We start from the raw sequence: 13,647 nt of genomic DNA, 5'->3' as shown, positions 1-13,647 counted from the left end.
CAAAAAATTTTAACGTTTAGGTTTTTACCAATAGCACTGTAATTGTTAGAGGCTGCAAAGGACCTGGAAGATAGCTATGGAAAGAACGTTGGTAGATGAACATCTAAAATGGTTCAAATGGCTCTGAGCATTATGGGACTTAACATCTGTGGTCATCAGTCCCCTAGAACTTAGAACTACTTAAACCTAACTAACCTAAGGACATCACAAACATCCATGCCCGAGGCAGGATTCGAACCTGCGACCTTAGCAGTCTCGCGGTTCCGGACTGAGCGCCTAAACCGCTAGACCACCGCGGCCGGCGAACATCTAAATACGTAAAACAAGACTAATGAATGTAACTGAATTAGATTAGGAGGTATCCAGGGAATTAGATTAGGAAATGAGACAGTAAAAGTAATAAATGAGTTTTGTTATCTGGCCAGAAAAGTAACTGATGATGGTCGGAATAGTAAAAAGCAGACTGGCAGTGGCAAGAAATGTGTTAACGAAAAAAAGAAATTTGTTAACAACGAATAAATGAAATCATTTTTAAAAATGTCTGTATGGGGTGTAGCCTTGTACTGATGTCTACGTCTAAATTTACATCTACACTCTGTAAACCACCGTGAGGTGCATGGCAGAGGGTACGTCCCATTGAACCAGTTTTTAGTTTCTTCCTGTTCCATTGAAGTATGGAGCGAGTGAAGAATGATTGTTCGAATACATATGTGCATGCAGTAATTATTCTAATCTTATTCTCACGGTCCCTATGTGAGCGATACGCAGGGGATTGCAGTATACTCATAGACTCATCATTTATAGGTCTACCTTGAAGACTCTTCCAGTCCAGTTCCTTCCTTATCTCTGTGACACTCTTCCACGGATTAAACAAACTCATGATCATTCGTGCCGCCCTTCTCTTTATACGTTCAATATCCCCTGTTAGTCCTCTTTGGTACGGGTCCCACACACTTGAGCATCATTCTAGGATGGGTCGCATGAGTGATTTGTAAACAATCTCCTTTGTAGACTGATTGCATTTCCCTTGTATTCTACCAATAAACCAAAGTTTGCTACCTGTTTTACCCACAACTGAGCCTATTTGATCAATCCATTATATATCCCTGCAGAGAGTTACACCTAGGTATTTGTATGAGTTGGCCGGTTCCTACAGTGACTCATTGAATTTATAGTCATAGGATACCATGTTTTTTTCGTTTCGTGAAGTGCACAGTTTTACATTTCTGAAACATTTAAAGCAAGTTGCCAATTTTTGTACCATTTTGAAATCTTATCGAGATCTGATTGAATATTTATGCAGCTTCTTTCATATAGTACTTTATTATAGATAACTGCATCATCTGCAAAAAGCCTGATGTTACTATTAACATTGTCTGCAAGGTCATTGCCGACCACTGTGGTCGAGCGGTTCTAGGAGCTTCAGTCCGGAACCGCGCTGCTGCTACTATCGCAGGTTCGAATACTGCCTCAGGCAGGGATGTGTGTGATGTCCTTATGTTCGTTAGGTTTAAGTAGTTCTAAGTCTAGGGGACTGATGACCTCAGATGTTAAATCTCATAGTGCTTAGAGCCATTTGAACCATTTGCAAGGTCATTAATATACAACATGAACAGCTAGGGTCCCAACACACTTCCCTGGGGTATACCCGAAGTTACTTCTACATCTGACGATGACTCTCCATCCAAGAAAACATGCTGTGTCCTCCCTCCCAAAAACTCCTCAATGCAGCCAGAAATTTCACTCGATACCCCATATGATCGAACTTTTGACAATAAGCATAGATGTGGTACTGAGTCACATGCTTTCCGGAAATCAAGAAATACTGCAGCTATCTTATAGCCTCGACCCAAATCTTACAGAATGTCATGTGAGAAAAGTGCAAGTTGGGTTTCACATGATGGATGTCTTCGGAATTCAAGTTGGTTGGCGTTGAGGAGGCCATTCTGTTCAATATACCTCAATACGTTTGTGCTCAGAATATGTTCTAACTTCCTACAACAACTTGATGTCAAGGATGTTGGACTGTAGTATTCTGGATCACTTCTACTACCCTTCTTGTAGACAGGTGTGACCTGCGCTTTTCTCCCAAGAAAAGGGCACGGTATTTTGTTCAATGAATCTACGATAGATGTAGTTAGAAGAGGAGCTAACTCAGCCGCAAATTCAGTATAGAATCTGACAGGGCCCTGGGGCTTTGTTCAATTTTAACTATTTCAGCCGTTACTCGTCACCACTTACACTAATACTACTCCATTCATCTTTTCAGTGGTACGGGGATTAAATTGGGGCAATTCTCCTGGGTTTCCTTTTGTAAATGAAGAGTTGGAAACGGAGTTAAGCATTTCAGGTTTTGCTTTGCTACCCTCAATTTCAGTTTGTCTCTGATTCGCGAGTGACTGGACACTAACTTTGGTGCCACGAACAGTCTTTACATACGATCAGAATTTCTTTGGATTCTGTGAAAGATCGTTTGACAATATTCTGCTACGGTAGTCATTGGAGGCATCACGCATTGCTCTGTTGATAGCCAAACGGGTTTAATTCAGTATCTCTCTATCTATAGCCCTACGCTTTGTTTTACACCTCTTATGCAGTAATCTCTGTTTCTTTAAAAGTTTTTTTTTTTTTTACAGTGACTGTATACCACGGAGGTTCCCTCCCATTTTGGACCGTTCTACTAGTTACACATCTCTCCAGTGAGTGGTCAACTATTCTTTTAAACTTGAGCCATAGTTCCTCTACATGCTGAAAGTTTCAAGTTCCTCATGAGGTATGACAGTACTGACTTTTTATCTAGTATACTGAACGTAAATATCTTTCTGCTTGGTTTATCTGTCCTTTGTACTTTTGCAATCATTGTTGCCACAACCGCGTCATGGTCACTACAGTGTGTTACCTGTAAGACAGCTGAGTTGTGAGGGGAGTGCGGGGAGAGGTGGAGGCAAGCATTGGCTGGCGAGGGGAGAGGAGCCGTTGGGGGGGGGGGGGGGGGGGCTGGCACTACAAATTGCGCCTCATGCTTACACGAAAGCAGACGAAAGGCTTGGAAGTAAAACTCGCTTTAAATGTTGTTCGTAAACGAAATTGAAATCGTCATGTACATTAATATATATATATATATATATATATATATATATATATGTTTGTCTACTATGCGCTCACAAACCATTCATCCGATTGCGATAAAATTTTGGTGATTTGTTCTCCGTACGCACACGAAGGTTCCTAGCCAAAAAAAAAAAAAAAAAAAAAAAAAAAAAAAAGAAATAAGACACATTCTTGAGGAGATATGACGTCATAAACAATGAGATGCCACCGCGGGAAAATACCCAGATTTATGCATCCACTATTTGAGAATGAGAGCACTTAGCGACTAGCAACAAATGTTACATACAATTTCAAACCTTTACGAAAACTTTTCTCGCAGACACCTCCCACAAAATAATGAAAGGAGAAAAGGTTGTCGCTTACCACAAAAGTACTTTTCTCAGCGAGACAATATTCCACTTCCAGCCTACTTTGTCGTGCAAAACTGGAGGCAGTGTTCGCAGGCTCGGCACAATTTTCCGCACTGAATAAAATTCGGCTATCGTGTCGCGAAAGACACGCTGGTTGAAACCATCGATCATTACTTCGATTTCTCCATTTCTTTTCCTAAGTTAAAAGAGAGAGAAAGTTTTATAAGAAAATGCCTTCTGCACTGCATGTATTTTTTTGAATTTGGAAATGTACTGTAATATGAATGTGTTGCGAAGTAATACAGTAACCAGTGGTGTTTCCATACAAAGCAGTACGGTAGCAAGGAAAAAGGAAATATAAAGTAATTCGGACGAAATAGGGGCCTCCTTCAAAGTGATCGTGAACAAAATATCTGAAATGGAAACTCACCTTTTCTTGCCAGGCGTTTGTGGTGATACGCCAGGATGATTCTGGGAAAACTGTTTGAATCTTCCAATGCTATGCATGCTTTGTCCTGTGTATGTAGCAGCTCTCACTGAAGATTTGTAAATGGGGTGAAGCAATTTTTTCTGCTCCCTTTCCCTTTCGCAGGATTCAATCACACGCAATACAATTTTGCGAGCATCGCTACGTAATACTGGTTTCCTTCTAACCGTAGGCCTACCGGTAGGGGTTGTTGGCGACTCCCGAGTTGGACCACCAACTGCCTCTTCACTCATTTTGATAATGTTTAGCACAACTGCACAATAAAAAGACGCAGAACAGTGCAGCGCAAAACAATAACGAAGCAGACGACAATGGCTACCTTGTACAACACAGTCAGCTACGTAATGTTGGCAGCAGTCGAAAATGCGTGCCTACCGAAGCCTCCCGACGTTTACCGACCTCTACCGATTCAGGACTAGGGAGAGGTCTGCCATCTAAAAGTTTACACACCGTAGTAGCAGTTTCGATATGGGCGTCCTAAAGAGGTCAGGTCTGTTCGTTGCCATTAGATCCAATATGTTTCCATCATAAAAGGGGCCCCTAAGTATCTGTTCTAGCTACTTTCCAAAGAAGGCATTTAGTACCATTTCATAGGTTGTCTTATCACGCCCTCCACTAACGAAACTGTAATTTTCCCAGTTAACTGTTGAGTGGTCTCCACCAACGATTACAGTATGATTGGGGACTTACGTACAAGTGAATTGAGGTTTTCTCTAAAGTTTTGGATTACATCAGGAGACGAGACTGGTGGGCGACAGATGGATCCAATTGTCATTTTATGGCCATCTCTGGTACTTAGTATTGCCCAAACAGTCTCACATGCACCTTCAATTTCTATCTCAGTGGCCTTGTGTTTCTTCTCTTCTGCGACGAATTCACCACCTCCGTTCCCCATTTGCCTATCCTTTCGATATACAGTTAAATTTTCCCCCAAAAATCTCACTGCTATCAGTTTCAGGTTTCAAGCATGGACGATAAACAGTTCACACAAGAAGAGAATACAAGCGTTTGAATTGTAGTGCTACAACAGACTACCGAAGATTAACTTGGGAGATCGGATACCTAATCAGATTCAAGGAACTAAATCGAATTTGAGAAAAAAGAAATTTATGGTCTAACCTGATTAAAAGAATGAATCCATTCATGGGACACATCCTGAGGTATTGAAGAATATTCAGTTTGATAGAGACGGGAAGTGCGGGAGAGTGAAAATTGTAGATGAAGACCAAGACTTGACTGCAGAGAGCAGATTCGAAAGGACACTCATAAGTTGTAGTATTCACGTAGAGATGAAGAGTCTTGCAAAGGTCAGACTAGCGTAGAGAGCTGCGTTAAATGATTCTTCGGACTGAAGGCTGCAGCAACAACTTAACGATAATCTGATTGATTTAAGGCACTTTGAGCTGGCCAAACTTACCCATGAAATGCATATTTCGAATGATAGAGTGTGGGAAGTACTGGTGTAGTATGTGTATTTTTTTTAACATAATTAGAATCGCACTTCATTCAATGTTAATCCATTGTGTATTTTATATCCTTACAGAAAGTTTACAAGCAGGTAATGCGGGTACGACCTTAAATGACCAAAGCTGCTACGAAAACTGCCGTACTCGACACTTACTTATAATAGTCTATGGAAGTCAACAGTAGTTTTACAACTCTAATGAAGACCCACGGTGGTATTTTCAACTGTCGCAGTTGTGACGTCTGGGGTCATCAATGTCCACGTGGGCACGTTCGCCCTAGATAACCGGGTAAGACTGTCTGACTTTGGAGCTAAATTGTACAAGATGAAGTAATAACATCTCATTACCTGCCGCGCCATTTAAACTGAACATATTACATTCTGGTCATTCGCGACTCAGTCACAGTTGTTGCAGAGAGTACCTTTTCTTGTCAGCGAGAAGATGTGGTTTCAACACAGCAGTGCACTATCACATTTCGGTATTAGTCTCTGTGAACAACCAAACAACAGACAGATTCATCTTGGGCTTGGAGAAGGAGGTCCTGGCGCACGGCCAGCACGATCGCCGGATCTCACTCATATTGATTTTGTCCCGTGAGGTTGCATGAAGAAGTCGGTATACGATACCCCAGTAAAAAGTAAAGAGGTGCTGGTACTTGGCATCTTAGCCGCCCGTCTCATTGTACAACAGACAGCGGGAATAACTGGCAACATCAGAAGTTTATCTACTGTTGTAACGAATGCATTGCGACTAGAGGTTATCACTTCGAGCAATTCCTATGAGTTTCAGTTGTGGCTAAAATGTGTATGTTGTCAATTTATATATAAAACCACAGCTGTGATACATATGATGAAAACTGAAGGTGGAGAGGGGAGAAAGGGAAGGGAAGGGAAGGGAAGGAACTAATATCAGCTGCACCGGGACTTCATGCGGAATCAGCGGTGATGAGTGTTTGTTTATGTCAATAATGACCTTTACGATCTATAATTTTGACTCCAAATGTTTATCATACCTTACAAAATGACGACCGAACACATTATGACCACTTAGTTAATAGCGTGTTGCTCCATCTTTGGAACGATACACAGGGTGTTCCCAAAATATTCGTTCAAATTAAAACAGAAGGTAGAGAACATCAAAAGAAATATATTTCGATAAAGAACATAATATGGTCTCTGAAATCGCTTAGTAATACTAGGGAACATTTTGTTAGTGGTGCTGTCGTAAGCTGTTGCGTCGGTGTCGGTGACTGGGTATGTCTATTGGTATTAAACTCTGCTTTGAGTACGGATGGTTGGCTCTGAAATCCTCTTGGAAATACGACTCATTCGCAAGGATGTACATGTACTTCCAGCACAATGGGGCGCCGGCCCATTTAAGCGTTGCCGTGAGGAATCATCTGAAAGCCACCTTCAGGAATCGATGGATCAGGCCGAGGTGGTCCTCTGGCCTGGTACCTAGCTCACCTGACCTCACGTGTCTAGATTTCTTCGTCTGGGGGCATATCAAGCAGCTGGTGTATGGAACCGTAGTGGAAACAGAAGAAGACCTCGTCACTATGTAACACCATAGCTCTAATGCTCTACTGATTTATTTTGCCTTTTATTTTATGTAATGTTACATCGTTGAGCTTCTGTAAATGTGTTTCATTGAATAGATAACACAAAATTGTATACTCTTTTCTTTGTAAAAACTTTGATGTCATGATTTGATTCTACGCAATGTAGTGTATCTGTCATTTTAATTCTTTGTCCCAATTGGATGGAGACAAAACTTGCTGTATATATTTGGAATTTGTTTAAATAATTTTTTATAGAAATGTCAATATGTGCAAACGTTCTGTTTTATTTAAAATGTTTGTTCTCTGTTACGTAAACTGCTGACCTTCACTTAGGATTCTTAGTTACGTTGTATGTAAAAGGTAGTGTGGTTCCCCTCAGGAACGAAACTGTGTAGCGCAAATTGTGGTTGGCCTAGGTAGAAAAGGTGGAACCAAGAGTCAGTCGGGGACGAGCTACCAAACGGTGAGTTGCTCATGTAAAGAAAGGCTGCATATTGTGCTGGTGCCGAGAGAGGCTTTCCGTGCCAATTTCCAATGCCTCGGATGGATGGATAAAGAACTGGAGCTATTCTGGAATTTATGTCTATCATCACCACCAAGATATGACAGTTTCCGCCAATTCTACCTGCAAATCCACCTACTAACATGCAATCGCCACCACATCACTGTAACGGAACACTATAATAATGTACAGTGAAGGATCAGCTTATTGGATGTGTTAGTGTGCTCAAATATAAAGCAATTCATAACTGAATTTATGTACCTACCTTGATTTTTTTCCTTATCATAACACCTCTCAGGTTCCTCTCCGTTTGAACTAAAGTGATTACCGAGTGTCCTTACTGAAAGAACATTAAAGCCCAGTGTTTTGCTAATTAATGCCTCTTGAACATATTAAAAAGAAAGTTAAAGTTAATGTGGCAAGAGAGTGGGTTAAAGTAAATGATGCTTGCTGAAAGTAATTTTCCTTTTAAAACTGCTTATTAATATGTTGTTGGCAACTTCAAAATTAAAAGTTCTTAAGACTGAGGCTTATAAAGTTTTGCTTTGTAAGTGATCACATTGCTGCCTGTTGTAAATAGCAAAAGGTGAGTCAGTATCTTACAAATATGTTAATTTTGTGTCTCACTGTAGTAAGTGTGGAAAACTGCAGTTGTGGAAAGTTATATACTCATGCTTGCTAAGCACTTGTTTCTTTTGGGTATTGAAAGTGTATTGATAGTGTAACAGGATTCACAGGTTATCCTTTATGCTCATGATAACAATTAATAGAAAGACCACTAATTCATGAAAACAATAATTTCTTTATTCAATAAAACAACGAGAAGTAACCTGTTAGTGAATTCCATTTAACTTTCATTCTAAATAGAAAAGTATTTAGCTGAGAGACGCTTAACCTGTGACCAGTTCATAATTTTGCAGTGAACTACATTTATAATTTTATGTCAGCTAGGAAAATGTTTGAACAATAATACTGAACCTATGTCCAATTAATGATTCTGCAGTGAATATTAATAGTAATGTTATAAAGACCAATCAGTTTGAATAAGCCCTGAAAGTAAGTGTGTTTCGTTAGCTGTTATATTTTTGCAAATAGTTTGTGCTGCTCTAGCTGTTAGTTCCAACCTTAACGTTAACATATGCAAGTGTCAGTTCATTCCACTCGCGTGTGGTAAAGTATAAGTTGTGTTTGTCGGTTAAAGTTACTAATAACTATTTTCTTGAACAAGTATGTGAATCATTCTATTGCCTAATTAGGCTGGCGACCGTTTTCTTTATCCTTTGAACAGTGTGGATAGGTTAAATATTATTAACTACTGTTTAAATATTTACGTATTTCTGACTTTCACTTCCGATAAGCCACCTCCGTTAGGTATATCACTGTCAACGTAACAAAATTCCTCTCAGAGGGTAACACTGCTCTGTTGCTTTATACCATAATTACTTTAACAGAATAGTTCCACTTTACAAACTGCCTCCAGCTTTGAGGTTATGGTATAGCAGTAGCGGACGGTAGTGTTAAACGTGGCTTTTCCGTGACAGGACTAGTTGTTCTGTTGGGGAATAGTACATAAACCAAATTTGGTATTTCGTAGCACAAGCTACGTAAATGCAGTTGCAGAGTTATAACCAGAGCTGCCGTCGCTGCTAGTAGCGTTGTGGACTTGACACGAATCTTGGCACGGACACGACAATCAATGGTCCGACGGTGTACTGCGTGCATACAGGTCAGCGGTCGTGCGTTAGAGCTATAATTAGCTAGCTAAACTACCTTCTGTGTAAATCGTCCCTAGCATCAGACACTGCCGTCAGCGACAATATGTACCATAACTACACACATTTCTTTTGGTGTTCTCTACCTCCTGTATTTATTTGAACGAACAGGTCTACAAAGGTATGTGGCACCAGATTTCTACCCATAGATCATGCAACTAACTAGCTAACTAACCCCGTCTGAACAGGCCTCAGAAGACCCAACGGTACTCGTGACCGGAGCTGCTACTTCTCAGGCAAGTAGCTTCTCAATTGGCCTCACAAGGGCTGAGTGCACCCCACTTGCCAACACCGCTCGGCAGCCCCGGACGGTCACCCGTCCAAGTGCTCGTCAAGCCCGCGCTTAACTTCGGTGATCTGACAGGAACCGGTGTTACCACTGTGGCAAAGCTGTTGGGACCCACAGGTACTGTAATTCCTGAACATTACGAGCCGGAGGTTTGCGGACGTAGAAATGGCGCCCGATAGCATCCGAGATGTGTTCCATCATGTTCTGATCAGGCGAATTTGGTGGCCAAGACATCAACGTGAGTTTACTGTCATGTTCTGAAAACAATGATTCAGCACTGGAATCATTCACATCATGTGACAATCTGGCATCAGTGTTGCTTGAGGCTATATCGTATTGGCAGGGGCGTAACGAGGATGGGGCATTGCCTTGAGGCCCCCGAGAACAAAGGCCCCTGGCTCCCGAAAGAAGGAAATGAAAAAAACAAGCAATAATCAAAATGGAAAAATTAGTAAAGATCCATTGGTGAAGTGAAGTATTTCGTTATTTTAAAATAACCAAAGTTTGTTTTGGAAACCCTTCGGAGGATCTCTTTAGAGAAATGCGAATCATTTACATCCTTTACCCAGGCTGAATGTCAATCTGCTTCATGACTCATACATTCATTTATTAGAACCATAGAACGAAAGAAATTAAACCTGAGGAAGGATTGCGGCCAAGGCTACGACGAAATGGAGGACTTCAAGAAGTATTTGGGAAATTCCGACTAGAAGTACACACTTGGCGTGAATAAAAAATATTCTGTAACACAGACATGGGCTACTAATTTTGAAAAGAGTTGTCCTAAACGTTAATGCTTGTAGATTAAATGCTTCTAAATCCCGGGCTATAAATAGTCAGCAAATCACGCAGAATATGCATCAGTATACTTGGAGGAGTAGAGTGTTAAATCACATTACAAATTTAATTGTACTCGCAAAATTCGAAGCAAAAGCATCATAGATAGAACCAAAATGTAGGTATTTTCCCGTCGACGACGAGGAGATTTAGAACCGGAGAACAAGACAGAATTGGGGGAAGGACAGGGAAGGAAAGTGGTCGTGCCCTTTCAAAGCAACCATCAAGGCATTCGCCTTAAGGGGAGTTGGAATGCCGGAAAATGGAAAAAATTCACATTTTCAGTTTTTAACCTTATAACTTAATTTGAAATTTTCTGCTTAAAATGGTGCAAAATTTGTTAAGAAATTCCAATTGGAAGTATTTTTATTTAATTTTTCAAAATTACATGTGCGCCCAGCAAAGTTACCCATCTTGTGATTTGTACACATTTAAATCTTCGCATTTCCGAAAACATTACATATAGAAGGCTGTGGATTTCACTCTTCAGTTGTAGAATCTTTGATCCTTCCATAGGTACCATTGTTTTTACGACTAGCTGTGTTTATTGTTCAGTTTTTGATCTGTGAGTGTTTGTTTTGAGCCTCGAGTTTAGTTTGTCGCTCATTTGGAGTTTGTTATCTGTCTTGTTTTGACTTTCAGTGGTGAGTGCGTAGTTTCTACGATGCCTAGGAGTGCATCATTATTTAAAAAGCGAAAGTTTCGCGGTAATAGATTTACAAATAACGTTTGTTCAAGTGATTCTGCTTCAGCACCTGTTGATGCTGGTGAAAGTTCTGACGTTTGTACAGCTGAGATGTGTGAAGGAGACACGCCCACCAGTGCATCAAAAAAGAAGTTATCAAACTGTGCAAGTGAAATTACAGATGAAGCTTCTAATGAACAATATGTTTTAGTCGACTTTCCTGTTTTTACTGAGTTTATGAAGAAATGTTTGTGTTGTAATCTTTGTGGAGGTTCTTTTGATATGAACATAACAAAATCTATAGGACTTTCCTGCAAAATTGCTATAGTTTGTGCCAGTTGTGAAAATGAGACCTGTTTTTGGAGCTCTAAAACATGCAGTAGCAATTTGTTTGAGAGTAATATCAGGCTAATGTATGCAATGAGAGCAATTGGTAAAGGACATACTGCTGCTCAAACATTTTGTGCCATAATGAATCTTCCACCTCCACCTGCTAAAATTGACAATTACACTGAAGTGATAGGAGATGCTGTTCAGTCTGTAGCAGATTTATCAATGAAAGCTGCTGCCAGTGAAGCAAAATATATAAATGAAGGAAACCCAGATATCCCTGTTGCTTTTGATGGAACCTGGCAGAAAAGGGGTCACACATCCAAAAATGCTGTTGCTACTGTTACTAGTGTGGACAGCGGTAAAGTTTTGGACTATGAAGTGCTCACTAAACATTGTTACCATTGTGCATCTGGTAAGATAGAAGCAGCTCACATATGTAGCAAGAATTATGAAGGTACGAGTGGAGGCATGGAGGCTGCCGCTGCTGTGAAAATGTTTAGCAGATCAGAAAAAGAACGGGGAGTATTTTACACAAAATTCCTTGGAGATGGGGACTCCAAGGCATACAAAAGTGTTACAGAATCCATGCCATATGTCAATAAGACAATAACTAAACTAGAATGTGTCGGTCATGTTCAGAAACGAATGGGCACTCGTCTAAGGAAACTGAAACAGAATCTGAAGGACAAAATTTTGTCAGATGGTAAAACCATTAGAGGTCGCCTGTCAGATAAAATTATAAATGAATTACAACAATACTATGGTATGGCAATAAGAAATAATGCAAATAATTTGCAGGAAATGAGACAAGCTGTATGGGCCACATATTTACATCGATCATCAACTGATGATAATCCTCAACATTTTGCTTGTCCAGATGGTCCTCAGTCATGGTGCAATTATAGAAAATCTCAAGCTACTGGGGATCCTTATCACCATAAAAATTATATTCCATTGGCTGTTATGGAAGTAATTAAACCAATATATAGAGACTTGGGGCATCCTGATCTTCTGCGAAAATGTCTTCATGGTTGTACCCAGAATCAAAACGAGTCGTTCAACAACCTCATTTGGACTCGTGTACCTAAGAATGTATTTGTTGGGATAAAAACATTGAAATGGGGAGTCAGTGATGCTGTTATTTCATTCAATGATGGTCATATGGGTAGGCTAAAGGTCATGGCAAGGCTCGGCATTGCTCCTGGTATCAACACCATCAGAGGTCTTCAGCTTCTGGACAGCGTGCGAGTAAGGAAGGCTCAGTATGCAGCTGAATTTAATACAAAAAAAGCAAGGGCAGCAAGGAGAAGAAAGCTTCTAGGTGAAGAAGAAGAACTAGAAGATGACCCTGATTACTCTGCTGGACACTTTTGATAATAGAATAAAAGGTATTTGTGAATTTTCATAATAAATTACTTTAATCGCATTTTCTGGCATTTGACATTTTTAGTGTTACATGTACCTTTATCTCATAAACCACTCAACCAACAACATTCAAATTTTCAGAAATGCTGCAAAACAGTTCAAAGAGGCCACTGAACTAGAATCATGACAAGAACTGGCTTATTCTCTGAACTAGGGAAGTTTATGTTATACTTTTTCCAATAAAAAATGGCTTAATGGTAAAAAATTCATAAATACTATACCAACAAAAAGAAAACATTGGTTCTAGTTCAGTGGGCTCACAATATATGCTGAAAACCTCTGCCAGAATTTCAAAGTTCTGAAGATAATAGTTCCAAAGAAAAAGGTACACAAAGTTAGCAAATTTAACATTGGCGAGATAGGGCATTCCAACTCCCCTTAAGCGAATTAGGGAAATCACGGAAAACCTGAATCTGGCTGGGCGGATGGGAATTTGAAACGAATACAAGAACACTGTTTTAGCATTGCTTGCATTTTCAAGGAAAATTAAATTGTTTCAGCAACCTAAAACTATGTACAACACAGAAAAGTGAGGCATGGAAGTGTCAGGAAGAGTTTTAATGCTTCGTATGAACTGTCCGCCGCGACGTTGTATGCCGCCTGGCGGCTCTGCGGGCACGTGACGCGGTAGCAAAAGCATGTAAGCGGAGCAGACACAGACGGGGGATCACCCTTGCGAAGGTATGGGCTGCAAACAGGGCAACCCTTTGACATAAGCGACTTTGTCAAAGAGCAGATTATTATTACGCAGATCCTGTGAACGAGTATCTCGAAAACGGCGAAGCTGATCGAATGTGCACGTGCTACAGTCGTAAGCAGCTACGATAAA

This window comes from Schistocerca americana, chromosome 7, assembly GCF_021461395.2.
Source record: "Schistocerca americana isolate TAMUIC-IGC-003095 chromosome 7, iqSchAmer2.1, whole genome shotgun sequence".
In the NCBI taxonomy this organism is placed as follows: domain Eukaryota; kingdom Metazoa; phylum Arthropoda; class Insecta; order Orthoptera; family Acrididae; genus Schistocerca; species Schistocerca americana.
Note: the sequence above shows the minus strand (reverse complement) of the source record.